Source organism: Ranitomeya imitator, chromosome 3, assembly GCF_032444005.1.
Source record: "Ranitomeya imitator isolate aRanImi1 chromosome 3, aRanImi1.pri, whole genome shotgun sequence".
Taxonomy (NCBI): Eukaryota; Metazoa; Chordata; class Amphibia; order Anura; family Dendrobatidae; genus Ranitomeya; species Ranitomeya imitator.
Genome location: NC_091284.1, coordinates 306,894,014 through 306,915,329, shown reverse-complemented (window position 1 = coordinate 306,915,329; position 21,316 = coordinate 306,894,014). Strand labels below are relative to the sequence as shown.

Genomic DNA, 21,316 nt, shown 5'->3' with positions numbered 1-21,316 from the left:
TGGTGTCACGATCCATGTTTGGATCTGTGGCAGATCTGGTTTTCCTTTGATTTAGGCTATGTGCACACGTTGCGTATTAGGCTTAGGAATTTCTGGTGCGGATTCTGCCTCTCCTGGCAGAAAACGCACCTGCGGATTTATCACGTTTTTTTGTGCGGTTCCGCAGCGTTTTTTTGTGCGGTTTTCTTGCGGATTTGCTGTGTTTTTTACCCCTGCGGTTTTCTATAATGGAATGGGTACAAAAACGCTGCAGATTCACAAAAAAGAAGTGACATGCTACTTCTTTTAAACCGCAGCGTTTCCGCAGCGGATTTTCCGCAAAGTGTGCACAGCATTTTTTTTTCTCATTGATTTATATTGTACTGTAAATCAATTGCGGATCTGCAGCGTTTCTGCACTGCAAAAAACGCTGAGGATCCGCAGAGAATCCGCAACGTGTGCACATAACCTTAAACCTTTTTTCCTTTCTGGTCATCGGGGGTTAATTCAGCTACCCCCCCCCCCTTCCCCGGTGGCCGCTTGTGTTATTGCATTGCATTGTTCTGGGTAAGCTGATGTTGGTGATAACCACTCCCACCATCCTTCTTAAGGTCACCTGATGCATCAGCTGACTGTTGGTTATACAGGTCCTTCTGGAGATCAACCAAGCAGGTGGAAGCAGTTTTCTGAGTGCAGTGGTTCTTCTGCTGAATATTCATTCCTGGTGCATTACTTTGCTGTACTGTGCATTGCAGCAGAGAAAGCGTAGTGTTGTTTGCTTAAGCCTTGTTTGTTTAAACTTTCCCTTTTTGTTTTATTAGTGCAGCAGTGGAACTAGTGCTCTCACTAGCCAATTCCCTACCCAGGAATAGGCGAGGGCTAAGGTATCCTGCTTGGCGACAGGTTGAAAGAACCTGTATAGGGACGTCAGGAAAATTAGGGCACATCCTTAGGAGAGTGCAGGAGGTGTCCATTTCCCTGTTCCCTATTGCAGGGCCCACTGTTGTTATTGTGTCCCCGATGTTCCCTTGTGAATCTCGCCGCTTTGTGATCGACCACCCGTTGGGTTGGGTCATGCTTGGACAGTCACTTTGTGACATTATAGCCAACCATCCCATTTCTTCTGGTGAGCCATGGCTCAAATACAGGCTTTTGACCAAGTGCTTCAGACCCTCACCGACAAGTTTATGGTGCTGCGTGGTGAGGTGGTGCAACAGCTTCAGCAATTGTTCAGGTTCTGGGCCTCGGCTCACGTACAGACTCAACCAGAACCCAAGATATCTGTCCCTGACAAGTTCTCTTGGGGGAGAGATACATTTTTTGTTTTTTTAAGGAGGCCTGTAAGCTATACTTAAGGCTCTGCACTCGTTCATCAGGGAGTGAGGAACAATGGGTGGGAATCATCATGTCCCTTCTTTAGGGTGATCCCCAATCCTGGGCCTTCTCCCTGCCGACTGGATTTCCATCACTACAGTCGGTGGACAAGTTTTTACGGCTCTGGCGCTGGTGTATGGTGATCCTGATGGCATCACTCTGGCGGAATCCCGACTCTGTAAGATCAAGCAGGGGGGCCGGCCAGCTGAGGAGTATTGTTCAAAGTTCAGAAGGTGGGCCACATATACACAGTGGAATGACCCTGCCTTTAGGAGCCATTTTGTGCAGGGCCTGTCCCCAAGGCTGCAAGATACTCTGGTGCAGTACGCCGCCCCCAGTTTGTTGGAGGCCGCCATGTCCCTTGCCATCCGGGTTGATAGGCGCTTGAGGGAGAGACATACACCAAACGTGCCCCCGGTAGTCCACTAGGGAAGGGGACACACCTGAGCAGGCGGACGAACCCATGCAGGTGGGAGGAGTTGTTTCCCAAACGGGGTTGCCTGCAGTACGCCGTGGTGTAGGGGCATGTTTTTACTGTGGGCAGACTTGTCATTTTATCGGTGTCTGCCCAGCTCGCGCCAAAATACCTGTACCACCTAAGAAGCCGCGTCCCCCTGGTCGTGTGGAGGGAGGCGACCAGGGAGAGTACATTTCCTCCATTTCTTCTCCTCAGTGTATCCTGTCAGCTGAAGTAGTGGTTGGTGGAGTAACTGAGTGTATACCGGTGCTTGTGGACAGTGGAGCAGGTGTTAATCTGGTGGATGCTCTTTTAGTCCAGACCCACGGCCTGAGGTGTAGGACATTAACTAAACCCCTAAGCGTCCCAGGTCATGGATGATATACACTTGCGTATAGGAACTCGTCATGAGGAGTCGCTGTCGTGCGACATCTTGGGGAGAATGCCAACACCCATTGTTTTAGGACTCCCATGGTTTAAAAACACAACCTGGTCATAGATTGGCGGTCAAGGGAAGTGGTCAGCTGGGATCAGTCTTGTGAGGGCTGCTGTCCATGGGCAACTGTCTCTGCCGTCCTTCTACAACCTACCCCTTCTCCAGTGGGGGCAGCAGAGGTGCTGCCAGGGAGTAGGGGTAAGGCTCAACCCTCACCACATGGTAACCCTGAGTGTCGTAGTCCCCTTAGGAGGAGGGGTCAGGGAAGGGTGGTTGTTCCCTCTGAGCTTGGGGGTGTGAGTGTGGTGTCACAGGGGGATGCCTCTGTTGTCAATTCCTCAAAGAATTTACCGTCTTGTGGTAGACGTATGCGTGAAAATAAACGTTCAGGTCCGGACCTGTGTGTGAATGAGTACGTATGGGTGTCCACCAAAAACATCAGGTGGAAGTATGCTACTGGGACCTGGAGTTCCAGGATGATTGGGCCATATCGAATGTCGGCCATTCTCAGCCCGGGGACTTTTCAGTTGGAGTTACCCTCAGTTATGCATGAACACAACTCATTCCCCAGGTCGGTGCTCTGGAGATTTGTGGCGCCTCCGGAGCCTACGTTGTTGGCATTTTCATCAGGCTGCGTTTGCCATAAACTTGAGAGTCAGGTGACGGCGAGGAGAACTCTGGTGGATCGAGGCATCCTCAGGTTGTTATCTGGTGAGGTCTGGTGTTGAGTGTCCAGTGGCCCCTCATTGGAAGGGGGGTACTGTCACGATCCATGTTTGGATCTGAGGCGGATCTGGTTTTCCTTTGATTAAAACCTTTTTTCCTTTCTGGTCATTGGGGGTTAAGGCTGTTTCCCCCCCAGTGGCCACTGGTGTTATTGTATTGCATTGCTTCTGGGTCAGCTGATGTTGGTGGTAACTAGTGATGAGCGAGTATACTCGTTGCTCGGGTTTTCCCTAGCACGCTTTGGTGATCTCCGAGTATTTGTTAGTGTTCGGAGATTAAGTGTTTCATTGCCACAGCTGAGTGAGCCTGACTAGTAGCTGTAAATCATTCAGCTGCCATGATGAAAACGGAATTTCTGAACGCTAGTGGTAACCACTCCCACCATCCTTCTTAAGGTCACCTGATGCATCAGCTGACTGTTGGTTATACAGGTCCTTCTGGAGATCAAACAAGCAGTTTCCTGAGTGCAGTGGTTCTTCTGCTGAATATTTATACCTAGTGCATTACTCTGCTGTACTGTGCATTGCAGCATAGAAAGCTAAGTGTTGTTTGCTTATACCTTGTTTGTCTAAACCAGTGTTTCCCAAATTCTAGTCCTCACGGACCCCTCGGGTCATGTTTTCAGGATTTCCTTAGTATTGCGCAAGTAGTGAAAGTATCATCAAGGCATCAGGAATTGTCTCACCTGTGCAACGATATGGAAATCCTGAAAACACGACCCGTGGGGTCCGTGAGGACTGGAGTTTGGGAAACATTGGTCTAAACTTTCCCTTTGTGTTTTATTAGTGCAGTGGTGAGACCAGTGCTCTCACTAGCCATTTCCCTATCCAGGGATAGGTGCAGGGCGAGCGAGGGCTAAGGTATCCTGCTTGGCAACAGGTTGAAAGAGCCTGTGTAGGGATGTCAGGAAGATTAGGGCACATCCTTAGGAGAGTGCAGGAGGTGACCATTTCCCCGTTTCCTATTGCAGGGCCCACCATTGTTATTGTGTCCCCGGTGTTCCCTTGTGGGTCTCGCCACTTTGTAACCGTCCACCTGTTGGGTCATGTCACGCTTAGACAGTCACTTTGTGACATCTGGAACGTCTTGCATGCACTGCTATTTTGAAGTCTAGCAACAGATTTTCAATGATGTTCAGATCAGGGGACCATGAAGGACATTGTAAAATCTTCAGCTTGCGAGGTAGTCTATTGTAGATTTTGACGTGTGTTTAGGATCATTACCCATTTGTAGAAGCCATCCTCTTTTCAACTTCAGCGTTTTTACAGATGCTGTTATGTTTGCATCAATAAATTTCATTGAACCATTCTTCCCTCTAACTGGGAGATATTCCCCATGCCATTGACTGCAACACAGCCACAAAGCATGATTCAAGAAACCACCGGAGACTAGACGGAGGTGGACATGACTTGGGGATGGGTGGACCGAGAACTCCTGCAGCTTTTGTTTGTATTGCGGTGTAGATTTTAAACAAGAGTGTTTTTGCTTTAAGAGGAAGGAGTTTAAATGTTTGTGCCTGGTGTATAAATAAGGCTATGTGCATATGTTGCGGATTCTCTGCGGATCCGTAGCATTTTTTGCACTGCAGAAACGCTGTAGATCCGCAATTGATTTACAGTACAATGTAAATCAATGAGAAAAAAAAATGCTGTGCACATTTTGCGGAAAATCCGCTGCGGAAACGCTGCGGTTTAAAAGAAGTAGCATGTCACTTCTTTTTTGTGAATCTGCAGCGTTTTTGTACCCATTCCATTATAGAAAACCGCAGGGGTAAAAAGCGCAGCAAATCCGCAAGAAAAACGCAGAAAAAACGCTGCGGAACCGCACAAAAAACTTGACAAATTGGCAGGTGCGTTTTCTGCCAGGAGAGGCAGAATCCGCACCAGAAATTCCTAAGCCTAATCCACAACGTGTGCACATAACCCTAGTATTAGGCTATCACCTCACATTATAGCTGATAGGAGCACATTCACCTCACACATCATGCATTAGTGTAGTATCAGCTCCTACATCATATATGGGATCAATTTTACCTCAGAAATTCATGTAGCCGCCATGTTCCCTTATGTGTACCTCCCTGCAGACATGGCTGATATACTACTACACATTCATCATGTATTAGTGTAGTATCAGCTCTTACATCTTATTTGGGAGCAATATTACCTCAGAGATTCATGTAGCTGCCATGTTCTTTCATGGGTCTGTTACAAGTTGCCTCACACACTGCAGAGACAGCTCCTGTGTGACCTCCCTACAGATATGGCTGTTGTATCACATTTCTGCTGTATTATACAGAGTCTTCATAAATTTTGGGTATATGTATATACAGTGGGGCAAAAAAGTATTTAGTCAGTCAGCAATAGTGCAAGTTCCACCACTTAAAAAGATGAGAGGCGTCTGTAATTTACATCATAGGTAGACCTCAACTATGGGAGACAAACTGAGAAAAAAAAATCCAGAAAATCACATTGTCTGTTTTTTTAACATTTTATTTGCATATTATGGTGGAAAATAAGTATTTGGTCAGAAACAAAATTTCATCTCAATACTTTGTAATATATCCTTTGTTGGCAATGACAGAGGTCAAACGTTTTCTGTAAGTCTTCACAAGGTTGCCACACACTGTTGTTGGTATGTTGGCCCATTCCTCCATGCAGATCTCCTCTAGAGCAGTGATGTTTTTGGCTTTTCGCTTGGCAACACGGACTTTCAACTCCCTCCAAAGGTTTTCTATAGGGTTGAGATCTGGAGACTGGCTAGGCCACTCCAGGACCTTGAAATGCTTCTTACGAAGCCACTCCTTCGTTGCCCTGGCGGTGTGCTTTGGATCATTGTCATGTTGAAAGACCCAGCCACGTTTCATCTTCAATGCCCTTGCTGATGGAAGCAGGTTTGTACTCAAAATCTCACGATACATGGCCCCATTCATTCTTTCATGTACCCGGATCAGTCGTCCTGGCCCCTTTGCAGAGAAACAGCCCCAAAGCATGATGTTTCCACCACCATGCTTTACAGTAGGTATGGTGTTTGATGGATGCAACTCAGTATTCTTTTTCCTCCAAACACGACAAGTTGTGTTTCTACCAAACAGTTCCAGTTTGGTTTCATCAGACCATAGGACATTCTCCCAAAACTCCTCTGGATCATCCAAATGCTCTCTAGCAAACTTCAGACGGGCCCAGACATGTACTGGCTTAAGCAGTGGGACACGTCTGGCACTGCAGGATCTGAGTCCATGGTGGCGTAGTGTGTTACTTATGGTAGGCCTTGTTACATTGGTCCCAGCTCTCTGCAGTTCATTCACTAGGTCCCCCCGCGTGGTTCTGGGATTTTTGCTCACCATTCTTGTGATCATTCTGACCGCACGGGGTGGGATTTTGCGTGGAGCCCCAGATCGAGGGAAATTATCAGTGGTCTTGTATGTATTCCATTTTCTAATTATTGCTCCCACTGTTGATTTCTTCACTCCAAGCTGGTTGGCTATTGCAGATTCAGTCTTCCCAGCCTGGTGCAGGGCTACAATTTTGTTTCTGGTGTCCTTTGACAGCTCTTTGGTCTTCACCATAGTGGAGTTTGGAGTCAGACTGTTTGAGGGTGTGCACAGGTGTCTTTTTATACTGATAACAAGTTTAAACAGGTGCCATTACTACAGGTAATGAGTGGAGGAAAGAGGAGACTCTTAAAGAAGAAGTTACAGGTCTGTGAGAGCCAGAAATCTTGATTGTTTGTTTCTGACCAAATACTTATTTTCCACCATAATATGCTAAAAAAATGATAAAAAAACAGACAATGTGATTTTCTGGATTTTTTTTCTCAGTTTGTCTCCCATAGTTGAGGTCTACCTATGATGTAAATTACAGACGCCTCTCATCTTTTTAAGTGTTGGAACTTGCACTATTGCTGACTGACTAAATACTTTTTTGCCCCACTGTAGGTCAGAGCATTGACACATACAGTGTCTGCTATTGCTATCGTGGAGCTGGGCAGTTACAGGTACTCATCACTGGTGAGGGAGAGCAGTAATGGGATGGTATATACAGAGGCGTAGCTAGGGTTTCAACTTAGGGGGGGCGAAACATCTGAGTGGGCCCCTAACCAGCTAACCCTGATTACGGTTGCGCACTCTAATTGTGAATATAGGGGAACCTCAGAATATGACTGCACGGTTATTGAAAATAAATCTATATACAAAAACGAACATTGATTTTACCGCCATATTGTGACGATATGCAACTTTGATGGTCACAATACTCTGAGTGCCCCTATAGCAATGATGCTTAAAGGGCCACTGTCACACTGTCACCCCCCTCCAGCCGTTATAAACTAAAAGAGCCACCTTGTGCAGCAGTAATGCTGCATTCTAACAAGGTGGCTCTTTTAGTTTTTGTTTCTGTTATTCCCACAATAAATGTATTTATAATTCTGCTGAAATACCTGTCTTTGTACCTGGAGGCGGGACTGAAGCCTCCTCTTAGAAGCGCCCAACTGCCGTCACTCATCTCTTGTGTAGATTTTCGCCGCCCCCTCAGCGCTGTTATTGTGTGAATTCCGGCGCCTGCACTCTGCTCTTCTGCCTTGCGCAGGCGCATAGAGCATTTGCCGTCCTAGCACTGGTGCCGGGTTCCGTTCCTGTGCGGGCAGTGCGGCCACCCTGTTACTGAATCCCCGCCCCGCACTGTTATGCATTATGCACAGTGCGGGGCTGGGATTCCTGGGCATGCACACTGTGCTTCTCAGATGCTCCCCAGGTCCCCCGCCTTTCAGCGTTGCCGGAATATACAGGTATCCTTGCCGGCAATTGGAAAAGCCGCACAGAACAACGCTGGAAGGCGGGGGACCTGTGGAGCGTCTGACAAGCGCAGTGCGCATGCCCAGGAATCCCAGCCCCGCACTGTGCATACTGCATAACACAGTGCGGGGCGGGGATTCAGTAACAGGCTGGCCGCACTGACCGCACAGGCGCAGAAAGGAACTCGGCACCAGCGCTCGGACGGATAATGCTCTATGCGCCTGCGCAAGGCAGAAGAGCAGAGCGCAGGCGCCGGATTTCACACAATAATAGCGCTGAGGGGGCGGCGAAAATCAACCCAACAGATGACTGACGGCAGTTGGGCGCTTCTAAGAGGAGGCTTCAGTCCCGCCTCCACGTACAAAGACAGGTATTTCAGCAGATTTATAAATACATTTATTGTGGCAATAACAGAAACAAAAACTAAAAGAGCCACCTTGTTAGACTGCAGCATTACTGCTGCACAAGTTGGCTCTTTTAGTTTATAACGGCTGGAGTGGGGTGACAGTGGCCCTTTAAGTGCCCACTTTACATTTAATAATGTCCCCAAAGTTCCCCCATGTACTGCTCCATTATACACAGTATGGTGAGCTCAAAGCTTCCATATACACAGTATAAGGCCCCCACAGCTCCCTTATACACAGTATGATGATTCTATAACTCCCCGATACACCGTATGAAGTTCCCACTGCTCCCCTCTACACAGTATGATCCCTTTGCTCCCCTATAGATTGTATAGGGGAGCATTGGGCTCATACTAAGTATAATGCTGACAGAACTCAACTATAGAAAGTATGCCCCCCAGAGCTCCCCTATATACAGTGTAATGGGCCAACAGCTTCCATATGCACAATATGCCTTCACAGTTCCCTATACACAGTATGATGGGCCTGCAGCTTCCTTATACACAGTATGATGGACCCGCAGCTCCTTTATACACAGTATGATGGGCCCACATTTTCCTTATACACACTATGATGGGGCCACAGCTCCCCTATACACAGTATGATGGGCCCGCAGCTCCCTTATACACAGTATGATGGGCCCGCAGCTCCCGTATACACAGTATGATGGGCCCGCAGCTCCCGTATACACAGTATGATGGACCCGCAGCTCCCTTATACACAGTATGATGAGCCCGCAGCTCCCTTATACACAGTATGATGGGCCCGCAGCTCCCTTATACACAGTATGATGAGCCCGCAGCTCCCATATCCACAGTATGATGGGCCCACAGCTCCCTTATACACAGTATGGTGGGCCCACAGGTCCCTTATACACAATATGATGAGCCCACAGCTTCCTTATACACAGTATGATGGGCCCGCAGCTCCCTTATACACAGTATGATGAGCCCGCAGCTTCCTTATACACAGTATGATGGGCCCGCAGCTCCCTTATACACTGTATGATGGACCCGCAGCTCCCTTATACACAGTACGATGAGCCCGCAGCTCCCTTATACACAGTATGATGGGCCCGCAGCTCCCGTATACACAGTATGATGGACCCGTAGCTCCCGTATACACAGTATGATGGACCCGCAGCTCCCTTATACACAGTATGATGGGCCCACAGATCCCTGCCATGATTTGGCAGTCTGCAGTCACATAAAGTGACTGCAGACATTTATTCCAAGCCTTTATGAACTTTATAGTAATAAATTGTTTATTATTAAGTTACTAAAGCACCTCTCTAGCAGGGTTTTTTTTCCACCGCTGGAGTGGTGTTTGAAGCGCAAGTCCCTGTCCCCGGTCATTTACTCATCCTCTGGCATATTCACTAGTTTGTGGCACTGCTGCAGTCCCACGGCTCAACCTTGTGAGTGCAGCTTCTGACAGGCCAGAAGTGAGAAGCTATGTCACAAGCGCTCAATGTAAGACTATGAGGCTATGTGCACACGTTGCGGATTTTTCCGCACCGTTTTTGCAAAATCCACAGGTAAAATGTGCTGCGTTTTACCTGTGGATTTACCGCGGATTTCCTGCGTTTTTTGTGAGGATTTCGCCTGCGTTTTTACACCTGTGGATTCCTATACAGGAGCAGGTGTAAAACACTGTGGAATCTGCACAAAAAATTGACATGCTGTGGAAAATACAACGCAGCGTTTCCGTGCTGTATTTTCTGCACCATGTACACTGCGGATTTGGTTTTCCATAGGTTTACATGGTACTGTACACCACATGGAAAACTGCTGCGGATCCGCAGGCAAATCCGCAACATGTGCACATACCCTGAGAGTGAGAAAGAGGCCAGAACGAGGCTCCCATAGACTCACATGGATTAGTGACTTCTGCGCTGCTCCATGAAACACTGGAGCAGCGGACAGATCGCAAGCTGCAGGTGACGGAGCCGAGCAGAGACAAAAACAGATGAAGACGCCAGAAGATGAGTATCAGACTGGGGCAGCGGACTTGGATTTTTAGCACCGCTCCAGCAATGAAATAAAAAATAATGCTGGAGTGGTGCTGTAAATGTGATGCAGCTCTTGGTTACTATATGGGGGCTTCGTATACTAATAATCATAAAAGAGCCAGGTGGTGCGCATCAAAAACCCCCTACCAAACCCCCCCCATCTCCAATCTCCAATCTCCCCAGACAGCAAATATTACGTGATGGAGCACATATAATATCATAACAAAACATTATAATATTCAGCCCCCAGTGCCCCCTCCCCCACTTCAGCCCCAATGCTCCCATCAATTCACATTCACCCCTCGGTGCCCTGTCTCCCCTCCCCCACAATACCCCCATCATCTCACATCCACCCCTCGGTGCCCTGTCCCACCTCACCCATCTTCAGCCCCCACAACACCCAAATGGTCTCACATTCACCCCCCAGTGTCCTGTCTCCCCTCCCCCACAATACCCCCATGGTCTCACATTCACCCCCCCAGTACCCTGTCCCCTCTCACCCACTTTCAGCGCCCACAATACCCCAACGGTCTCACAGTAACATACCTGGATTTAATAAACCTAAAATGTTCCATCCCCTTACTGATAAAGTTTGCAGGCAGGACCAGGAAGCATCTAGGTGAAATGCTTAATGCATGATGTGGGCATTAGGACCCAGCATGTCTGAGCCAATCCCAGCGTGCACTGCACAGAGTGAAGAAAACTGCAGCCAAAGCTTCATGATCAGGTCAGGCAGGCAGCCAGGCAAAACCATTCACTGCAGGAGGGGGAGACTGCAGCCGGCCACTGTGCTAGCAGCGTGCAGGCATCAGAAGGGAGCAGACATTATAAAGCTCTGCTCCTGTGCCTGTTCTGCCTCATCACAGAAGTGGCCCTGGCTCCCGGTGGGCCCCTTCATGTGACATGGCCCCCTCTGCCCCCCAGTAGCTACGCTACTGGGTATATATATATATATATATTTATAACCAACAAGAACGGAAAGGACGGCACTAGAGCGAATACGAAATCCGACAGGCAGGACTGATGGCGGACAAATGAAAATCAGGTATTCACGAGTGCTTGTGGGCTACGGTGCTCAGCATACTAAGATAGAACAAATAGTCCAAAATAGCCAAAGCAGAAAAATATGCAGTACTCACCCCAATCTGGCAGTGGAAATCGTGAATTTTATTGGAGAAACTGAAAGAAAAGCATCCGTCAGGACATCAGGTACAGAGGAGGGTGCGCTATACCGCACCCTCCTGTGTACCTGATGTCCTGACGGATGCCTTTTTATATATATATATATATATATATATATATATATATATATATATATATACACATATATATATATATATATATATATATATGATGGTAAGAGGCTTCACTTCATGTCTGTGCATTGTATGCTGCTGTGTGCTAATTCTCCCCTTCCCATTTATCATAGCTCCCAACTATCCCTCATTCTGGGGGACTGTCCCGATTTTCAGGCTTTGCCCCGCGGTCCCGCACGGGACTCTGATTCTCCCGCAGACAGCAGAAGCAGCTGACATGCCCCTTCCCCTGCAGTCTGTTTTTCTTCCAGTGTTCGCGGTACAGCTCAGAGGGAGAGAGGACATTTTTGAGGTACGTGTCACGGAGGGGGTGTGTGCCACACATTGATGTATCAGTCGGTCATCCCTGTCAGCTGGTCATCCCTGCACCCGCCGAGCCTACACCACATATTGGCTGCTCTGTGCGCACAGGATCTGTGATGAGGTCACAGGAGGGGAGGATCAGGGGTCACATGATCAGGACCTCCGTAGATTGCTGGATTGGCTGGTTGCCAACTTGCCATGGTGCTGCTGGATGAGGTAAGTAAGCTGCCTTGTGTGGGGTCAGGAGGTGTTTACAGTGTGGATGTAGCAGACAGTGTGTACGAGGTCAGGTTTATGGAGCGTAGCTGTGTGTGTATGAGGTGTATGGAGCGGAGCTGAATGTGTATGATATATATGGAGCGGAGCTGAATGTGTACGAGGTGTACGGAGCAGAGCCGTGTGTGTATGAGGTGTATGGAGCGGAGCCGTGTGTGTATGAGGTTGATATAGAAGGGTTAATAGTTTGCCTTTAACTACCTTGCCTTTAAGTGCCTTTTGCCTTTAAGTGTTAGAATTACTAGAATCTGTTGACTCAGTAGTCTGACGGTCTCCTCTTCAAGGAGACTGTACTTCTTATCATGTATGTTCTCAAGAGTCAGTACAACCTATTCTGGGTTATGGTAAATAAAGTATGACCCTGGGTGATGGTGGGGGCTACATGAGTTACATTGAAATGCATTATGTGTAAATGGTATAAAATATTGCTTCTTGCTCTATTACTGCAGATAAAAGTGACTTGCTCACAGGATATGTGTGAGGTGTCTTTTTGTCTCCAAGCGCGCTTGTAAAATGACGGGCGTAACTCCACAATTCCAGCACTTCACTGTTTCTAAGTCCTTAGGTCCCTTACTACGTCTCTACTGTTTTCCTTGTGCTCCAGCATACATGACACGTCGTCTTATTGTCCTAGTTTCTTCAACTCCTGAGCAATCTTCAGGAGGTCTTTGAATCTACATTTCTCCATTCAGGTCTGGCTGTCTGTACTGCGTCTCGTAAGCCTTTTGTCATACCGTCAATGAATGTATTTACCAATATTTTAACATCGAGTGGGTTTACTGGACTGTACCCCATGTCTGCCCAATTCAGCTGTAACCGTCCAGAGTACATCTCTACTCTCTCTCCTTTTGCCACATCTGTAAAAGTCTTAATTTGCATCCTAGTACGTCACCTGCTTTGGTGCTCACCAATCCGTATGGGGGAGCTTCTGGGAGATTGGCATGCAAAACACCAGCTGCAGCAAGGTGAGAAATGTTATTCTTACAAACCTGTTTTGCACCTGCAATCTCTCATCTGGATCTCTCCATACCTCTGGGTAAAAGGCTGCGAACATGGTTCAAAGAATCCACATCACCAGTGAGTTTTGTGTTTTGTCTATTTATGTCCGTATGAGAGTTGAATAATAGAGTTATAAGATGATAATTGTTATCTGTATCATTTGTCAGTATCCTAATTGGTTGTGTATTTGCGTAGTGTGTAATACAGAGCTGGGATAGACTCTGTGCAGTGTTGTTATTTTGGTCATTTTGGATTGGCAGTACATTATATGAAGCTGTATTTTGTATAAGGCCGTGGTTTTTGTTGTTTGGCCTTAAAGTGCTTTCAGAGTGTCAGTGGACACTGCTGCAGTTTTTGTTATATAGAGTTGTGTTAATTCCAAAGTGCAAAATAGGCAGGCTGTATGTAACCTTATATGTATGTATGTCTATGAGAACTCTGAATGAGATAAGAGGTGAGTAAATGAGTATAAGGAATAAACATAAATCCCTGATTGATTAGGGGTTCCGTTAGGTGTGGTCCTCTGTATGTGACAGAAGACATTATTCAGCGCAGTTTGAGCTGAATTAGGTGGAGTGATTGAGATAAGGGATTTTCTTCTTGTAAAAATCAACTGAAAGTGAAAGGAAAAGAAACAACTGTCCCTAATACACACACCATACGGTCTCAGATCACCAGTGAGGGCCAAATGTTTCACAGTTATTGATTTGGCAAATGCATTCTTCTCTGAACCACTGCACTCTGACTGTCAGTATCTTTTGTCTTTCACTCATGAAGGTAAACAATACTGATGGACGGTCCTCCCACAAAGGGGAAAAGAACTCCTCAACCATCTATTCAACAGCGATGGTAGGGAATCTTGAGCAGTGGCAACCACCTCATCCACAGATTGTACTATTACAGCACGTGGATGACCTCTTGCTCTGCTGCCCGGACCAGATGTCCGGAAGCTACAGTTTCCTTGCTGTGTTTTTTTGGCAGAAAAGGGTTGCAGAGTCTCACGTGACAAATTACAGTATTGCAAACAAAAGGTGACATTTTTAGGACATTGTATTGCTGAAGGTACAAGACACCTGACTGAAGACAGAAAACAGGCAATACAAATCTCCCTTTACCCAGGTCACACCAGCATCTACGCACTTTTCTAGGTTTGGTGACCTACTGTAGGCCTTGGATAAGGTCTGCTTCACAAATGATGCACCCACTCTATGACTGTTTGCCATCAGAACCCTACAATCTCACTCAAGAAGCAATTGACTCCTTCCACTCTCTCAAGCTGCTCATTGTGTCAGACATTCCAAACTATGATCAGCCATTTTTCTTATTTTTCACAGAGCAGGATGGACATGCTACCTCAGTACTGACACTACAACATGGAAAGAAACAGAGACCGATAGCTTACTACTTAGCACAATTAGACCCCGTGATTAGAGGGTCTTCTACATGTGTCTGTAAGAGCTGCTGTATTACTGAAAGGCATGTGAGATCACACTGACTTTTTCTTTTTGACAATTTGTTCCCCACGTGACATTAATGCCATACTCGTACAAGTTCAACCAAAATACCTGTACCCGGGCCTCCCATGGATAGACAGATCAGACAGATCAGACTTGAATGTGCTCTAATACTAATTCCTGAATATGTCACCCTCAAAAGACGTAATGTTCTGAATCCAGCCACTCATCTGCCTGTGGATTCAGAAAAGGGGGAATTGGTGACAGCATTGGCAGGTGGGAAAGAGAACATGACATGACGTTGACATGACGCACGAACATGACTGCATAGGAACTGATGAGTCAGGAGACAGTGGGTTTTACATATGTTCGTGGGAAGAAAAAAAACCTGTTCCTAATGCATATTTTGAGGTTTTTTTATTTTTGTAGATGGCTTCAGATACTACCAGAATGGGCGACTCTACATTGGATATGCAGTAGTATCCTCACATGAGGTAATCCGAGCTGAACCACTCGCTCCTCACATGTCGGTGCAGGAGGCAGAGTTGAAGGCACTCACTGAGGCGTGTAGAGTTGCTGCAGGTAAAGTCGCTAACAGTTACACAGATTCAAATTGTGCATGGGGAATATCCCATGATTATTGCCCTATCTGAAGAAGCAGAACGTTTCTTACATCAGCCGGTAAGCCCATTAAAAATGCAGAGCTGGTGAAACAATTAGTGGAGGCATTGACGTTATCAGTCTAGGTTGGCATCGTCAAGGTAAAAGCACACACGGACGGTGACTCTGTGGAGGAAAAGGGCAACAGAAGGACAGACGAGGCTGCTAAAGTAGCAGCAAGGCGGCCTAGGGAGCAGTGGACGGTGGCGGGGAGTCAGCGTATTCCAGCCACACTGAGCCTAGATGTCCTGAAATCCCTCCAGCTGCCCAAACAGAGAAGGAACACTGGGAGAATGGGAGCTGAGCTGAACTCAGAAAGAGTATGGGAGACTCAGGATAAATCGTATATACCAAGATCCCTGCTCCCAATCATGGCGCAAGCAACACAAGATGCCTTCTGGATCGCTCCTGGTTTCAGTTACGCAGCCGCAAAGCTCGTACGGTCATGCCTCATCTGTGCACAGCACAACCCAGGAAAAACAGTAAAAATCCCTAAGAAAGCGACACCCAGGCCTCTCTACCCGTTTCAGAGACTGCAGACTGGCTACATACAGCTACCCAAGGTAGGAGTGTGTGAAAAATATCCTAGTATGTGTAGATCTCTTCTCTGGTTGGCTGGAAGCCTATCTGGTAAAATGTGCAAATACTAAAGCGACTGCAGACAAACTGAAAAAAAAAAACTGATCTGCAGGTATGGTGTCCTAGAAACCATAGACAGCGATAGGGACACACACTTCACGGGAGAAATAATGAGGGAAGTCATGCAGGTCCTGGGAGTACAGCAAGCATATCATGCACCATATAGACCACAAAGTAGTGGGAAAGTGATGAGACTAAATCGGACACTTAAACTGGAAAATCAAAGGCCATGGCAGACAAAGGAAAGAGCGGGGTAGAGTGTTTGTCTCTTGCTCTCTTTTCAGTCACACACACTCCAAATAGAAAGACAGGCTTGTGTCCTTTTGAAGTCCTGTTTAGTAGTTTGCCAGAGGCTGGTCTGTACTTCCCACAGGTGCTACAAAAGCAACACGGTGCTATGACAGCCCATGTCCAGGCCTTGCAGAAAAGACTTAATGTGGTGCATAAACATGTGTTTTCATCCATTCCAGATCCTAATGCCAGTGCAGACGTATATCAGCTGAATCCAGGTGATTGGTGGTCATACTCAGACGTACATCAGCTGAATCCAGGTGATTGGTGGTCATACACAGACACGTGAGAAGGAGCCTAGATCCACGGTTTGACGGCCCGTTTTAAAGTCCAGCTGACCACATTCACCTCAGGGAAACCTCAGGGAAAGCCCACCTGGATCCTTGCCAGTCACTGCAAAAAGATCTTTTCACCAACAGAATGACTGTTGTCCTAATCACCTTGCTGGCTGTGGTAGGATGTTTGCACCTTACAGAGACACTGGATAAACAAACTTATTCAACATCTTGCTTTTCTTATAAAAGACGCGGAAGGACAAAAACTGCGGGACTGTTGGATCTGTGCACACAGCCCAGTATCTGCAAGGACTATGCTGTACTTAGCCTTACCCCAGGACCCAAGGAAGGTATTAACACCACACTGCATGCACAAGTGAGACTTGGACTCAGATTTTCGTGGTTCCTTAAGGCTCTTAATGAGACTAATACAATATAGAGACTCCTTTTTTCCAGCCAATTGGCTTAGCGGCCTAGCGGGATGGATTATTTTCGGTGTTTTACAGACTTGTATGCAAATTTTGTTGCTTTACTTATTCTTTTATGTAGCCGTAAAAGCGCTAATATATATATTACCTAAACTATGGAATAATGTAGGTGTAGAAAAAAAATCTAAGGCTGAACCTTCTGTAGTGTATCATAGGCCCCGTATGGCCACTGCTGATGGGGAAGTTGAGTGTCCACACTGAGGGGGAATGGGCGAAGCAGGTAGGAAATCCCCTTGTGGGTACTAGACCCATGAGACAGTAGCTCCTTTGTGGACATCAGCTGACCCCGTAGCAGAGGTTATACCATTTACAAAAGGGGGAAATTGATATAGAAGGGTTAATAGTTTGCCTTTAACTACCTTGCCTTTATGTGCCTTTTGCCTTCAAGTGTTAGAATTACTAGAATCTGTTGACTCAGTAGTCTGACGGTCTCCTCTTCAAGGAGACTGTACTTCTTATCATGTATGTTCTCAAGAGTCAGTACAACCTATTCTGGGTTATGGTAAATAAAGTATGACCCTGGGTGATGGTGGGGGCTACATGAGTTACATTGAAATGCATTATGTGTAAATGGTATAAAATATTGCTTCTTGCTCTATTACTGCAGATAAAAGTGACTTGCTCACAGGATATGTGTGAGGTGTCTTTTTGTCTCCAAGCGAGCTTGTAAAATGACGGGCGTAACTCCACAATTTGGTCTCACTGGTGATCTGTAAGCTGACATTTGGGTCAGAATGAAAAACAGCTATAACAAGGTGTACGGAGCGGAGCCGTGTGTGTATGAGATGTATGGAGCGGAGCCATGTGTGTACAAGGCGTATGGAGCGGAGCCGTGTGTGTACGAGGTGTATGGAGCTCAGCCGTGTGTGTACGAGGTGTATGGAGCGGAGCCGTGTGTGTACGAGGTGTATGGAGCGGAGCCGTGTGTGTACGAGGTGTATGGAGCGTAGCCATGTGTGTATGAGGTGTATGGAGCGGAGCCATGTGTGTATGAGGTGTATAGAGCGGAGCTGAAAGTGTATGATGTATATGGAGCGGAGCTGAATGTGTACGAGGTGTACGGAGCGGAGCCGCGTGTGTACAAGGCGTATGGAGCGGAGCCGTGTGTACGAGGTGTATGGAGCGGAGCCGTGTGTGTACGAGGTGTATGGAGCGGAGCCGTGTGTGTACGAGGTGTATGGAGCGGAGCCGTGTGTGTACGAGGCGTATGGAGCGGAGCCATGTGTGTACGAGGCGTATGGAGCTCAGCCATGTGTGTACGAGGCGTATGGAGTGGAGCCGTGTGTGTACGAGGTGTATGGAGCGGAGCCGTGTGTGTACGAGGTGTATGGAGCGGAGCCGTGTGTGTACGAGGTGTATGGAGCGGAGCCGTGTGTGTACGAGGTGTATGGAGCGTAGCCGTGTGTGTACGAGGTGTATGGAGCGGAGCCATGTGTGTATGAGGTGTATAGAGCGGAGCTGAATGTGTATGATGTATATGGAGCGGAGCTGAATGTGTACGAGGTGTATGGAACGGAGCCGTGTGTGTACGAGGTGTATGGAGCTGGGCCGTGTGTGTACGAGGTGTATGGAGCTGAGCCGTGTGTGCACGAGGTGTATGGAGCTGAGCCGTGTGTGTACAAGGTGTATGGAGCGGAGCCGTGTGTGTACGAGGTGTATGGAGCGGAGCCGTGTGTGTACGAGGTGTATGGAGCGGAGCCGTGTGTGTACGAGGTGTATGGAGCGGAGCCGTGTGTGTACGAGGTGTACGGAGCGGAGCCGCGTGAGTACGAGGTGTATGGAGCGGAGCACATGTATAAGGAGCGGAGCCATGTGTGCAAAGTGTACGAAGCGCAGCCGCATGTGTAGGAGTAGCTATGTGTGGCCATTATACGGTACGAAGTATCATGTGCGGCCATACTGTATGGAGCATCATATGCAGTCATTATACAGTATGGAGCATCATGTGCAGCCAATATACAGTACGGAGCATCATGTGTGGCCATTATACAGTATGGAGCATCGTGTGCGGTCATTATGCAGTATGGAGCATCATGTGGGGCCATTATACAGTATAGAGCATCATGTGTGGTCATACAGTACGGAGCATCATGTGGGGCCATTATACAGTATGGAGCATCATGTGTGGTCATTATACAGTACGGAGCATCATGTGGGGCCATTATACAGTATGGAGCATCATGTGGGGCCAATTTGTCACGATTCACACCATGACCGTCACCCCCACGTCACGGGTCGGGTGACTTTAGGCCAACAGACGGCTATCACATGTGCAGCGGGGCTTATCTTAGTTATCCCTCCACTCCACAATGTGATGAAAAAACACACACAAGGCTATTGACCTCTTAGTTTACAGCAGGAGCTTATTCTAGGTATCCCACTGCTCTGCAATATACCACGAACTGCAGAGATTTATGTATATCCCGCTTACAGTTCCACTTGAAACTTGCAGCTCTCTGGCGCCCCCCTTACTCTCAGGTCAGATTAGGTACTGCACCTAGGGTAATTAGTCGCCAGAAAGGCTGCCTGCTATGTACTGGCTATGGGGCATGCTGCAGTGACGCGATTAACTACTCCCACTCAGGCAGAAACAATAATTATCAATGTCGCAGTCGCTACAACGACACCCAAAGGCACTGTACAAATGTATGCTGCCACCAGCTTCGATTAAACGGGCCCGAAGCTAACCCAAAACAGTAGCGTAATTCCCTTCAGAAGACTTAAGGTACGTTTTAGAGCAGGAAGAACGAAAACTAGTAATTTATATATTTTACTCCGTTAGAATTAAGGCAGTGTCTATAAAAAGATGTTACAATATGAGACAATTGAAATATGTACAAGGTAAATTATAAAATAAACAGGGATTAAATAAGAAAAGGTACAACACACATGTTCTCAGTTCATATCAGGCAAAACCATGCTGGTGGGCGGAGCTCCCCAAATGTCCCAGTGCATGAGGACTCTGGTTAGGAACAGCTCTTCAAGTCAGACTATACAGTATGGAGCATCATGTGTGGTCATTATACAGTATGGAGCATCATGTGTGGTCATTATACAGTATGGAGCATCATGTGGGGCCATTGTACAGTATGGAGCATCATGTGTGGTCATTATACAGTACGGAGCATCATGCGGGGCCATTGTACAGTATGGAGCATCATATGTGGTCATCATACAGTATGGAGCATCATGTGTGGCCATTATACAGTATGGAGCATCATGTGCAGTCATTATACAGTATGGAGCATCATGTGCAGTCATTATACAGTATGGAGCATCATGTGTGGCCATTATACAGTATGGAGCATCATGTGTGGCCATTATACAATATGGAGCTCTGTGTGGCCATATTTTTTGGTTTATAATTATTCTTTATGAAACCGTGTGATCAGCAGTGCTAAATAGGTGTGGCTGGGACGTGGATATGGGTGTGACTAGTTATGAATGGGTGTGGTCAGAGGCGTGGCCTAAAATGTCACCCTCTTTTCCATCTTCAAAAGTTGGGAGGTATGCATTTATGGAGTCTGGTGACCTGTATGTTACCTCATCTCTGCTACAGTACAGTCTGATGCTGGGTGTACAGATCCAGCATAACCAGGTTACTCTCACTATATATATGTGATATATGAGTAAAGGCTCCATCTCTGCGCAGCATGCTTATCATGTATACAGACTTTCAGTACGTTAGATCCTGGGTCTCCAGGTTATTTTCCTTGCTGCACATATTATCTGTGCATGACTTCCAAATCCGTGCATTATTTCTGGAGATATGGCAGCCTTTAGTCCTATTATGTTGCATGCTGTCCTGCCTGATATATCCACCCCTTTTTCTTTATATTGTCCCCTTCATATGTTTGCAGGATTGGGTTATACCCACTGAGCACTTATTTATATACCTAAGATGGTGGATAGCACAAGCCTGAGTGGATTACCTGGAGCCTTACTATATATATTTTATCAGGTGTCAATAATTATTCGGGCAGTAATTCAGCACATGGGGTGGTGAGTGGGGCACTAATAACGCAGCATATGGTGGGCAGTGAGTGGGGCACTACTAACGCAGTCATGGCGGGCAGTGAGTGGGCACTAATAACTCAGCACATGGTGGGCAGTAAGTGGGGCACTACTAACGCAGTGTAGGGATTCGAACTGAAATCTAAGAGTGGACCCTCTGGGTCGTGACTCTAGAGCCCCCGGGGTCGAGCGGACCAGATGGAGTCACCCCCTATACAGGGAGCGTTAGGAGCAGGACCTCGGGGGAATGGAGACACAACAGCTAGAGCCAAAGGGACGACCCAAGATAGAGACTACAGAGCTATTAGAATGACGGGGAATAATAGGAAAACAGGACTTAACTGATAAAGACAGGAACACAGGCAATGACGGGCAAGGCTGGACCACAGGACTTGGCAGGAGACGGCAGGAACACGGAACTTGGC

At 47.1% G+C, this 21,316-nt stretch overlaps 1 protein-coding gene across 1 annotated transcript in view; it reads left to right on the top strand.

Annotated features, from left to right (window-relative positions):
* Window positions 1-21,316, top strand: part of APOBEC2 (apolipoprotein B mRNA editing enzyme catalytic subunit 2) — an 80,705-nt gene that overhangs the window by 4,904 nt on the left and 54,485 nt on the right. The gene's annotated exons all lie outside the window — the stretch shown is intronic.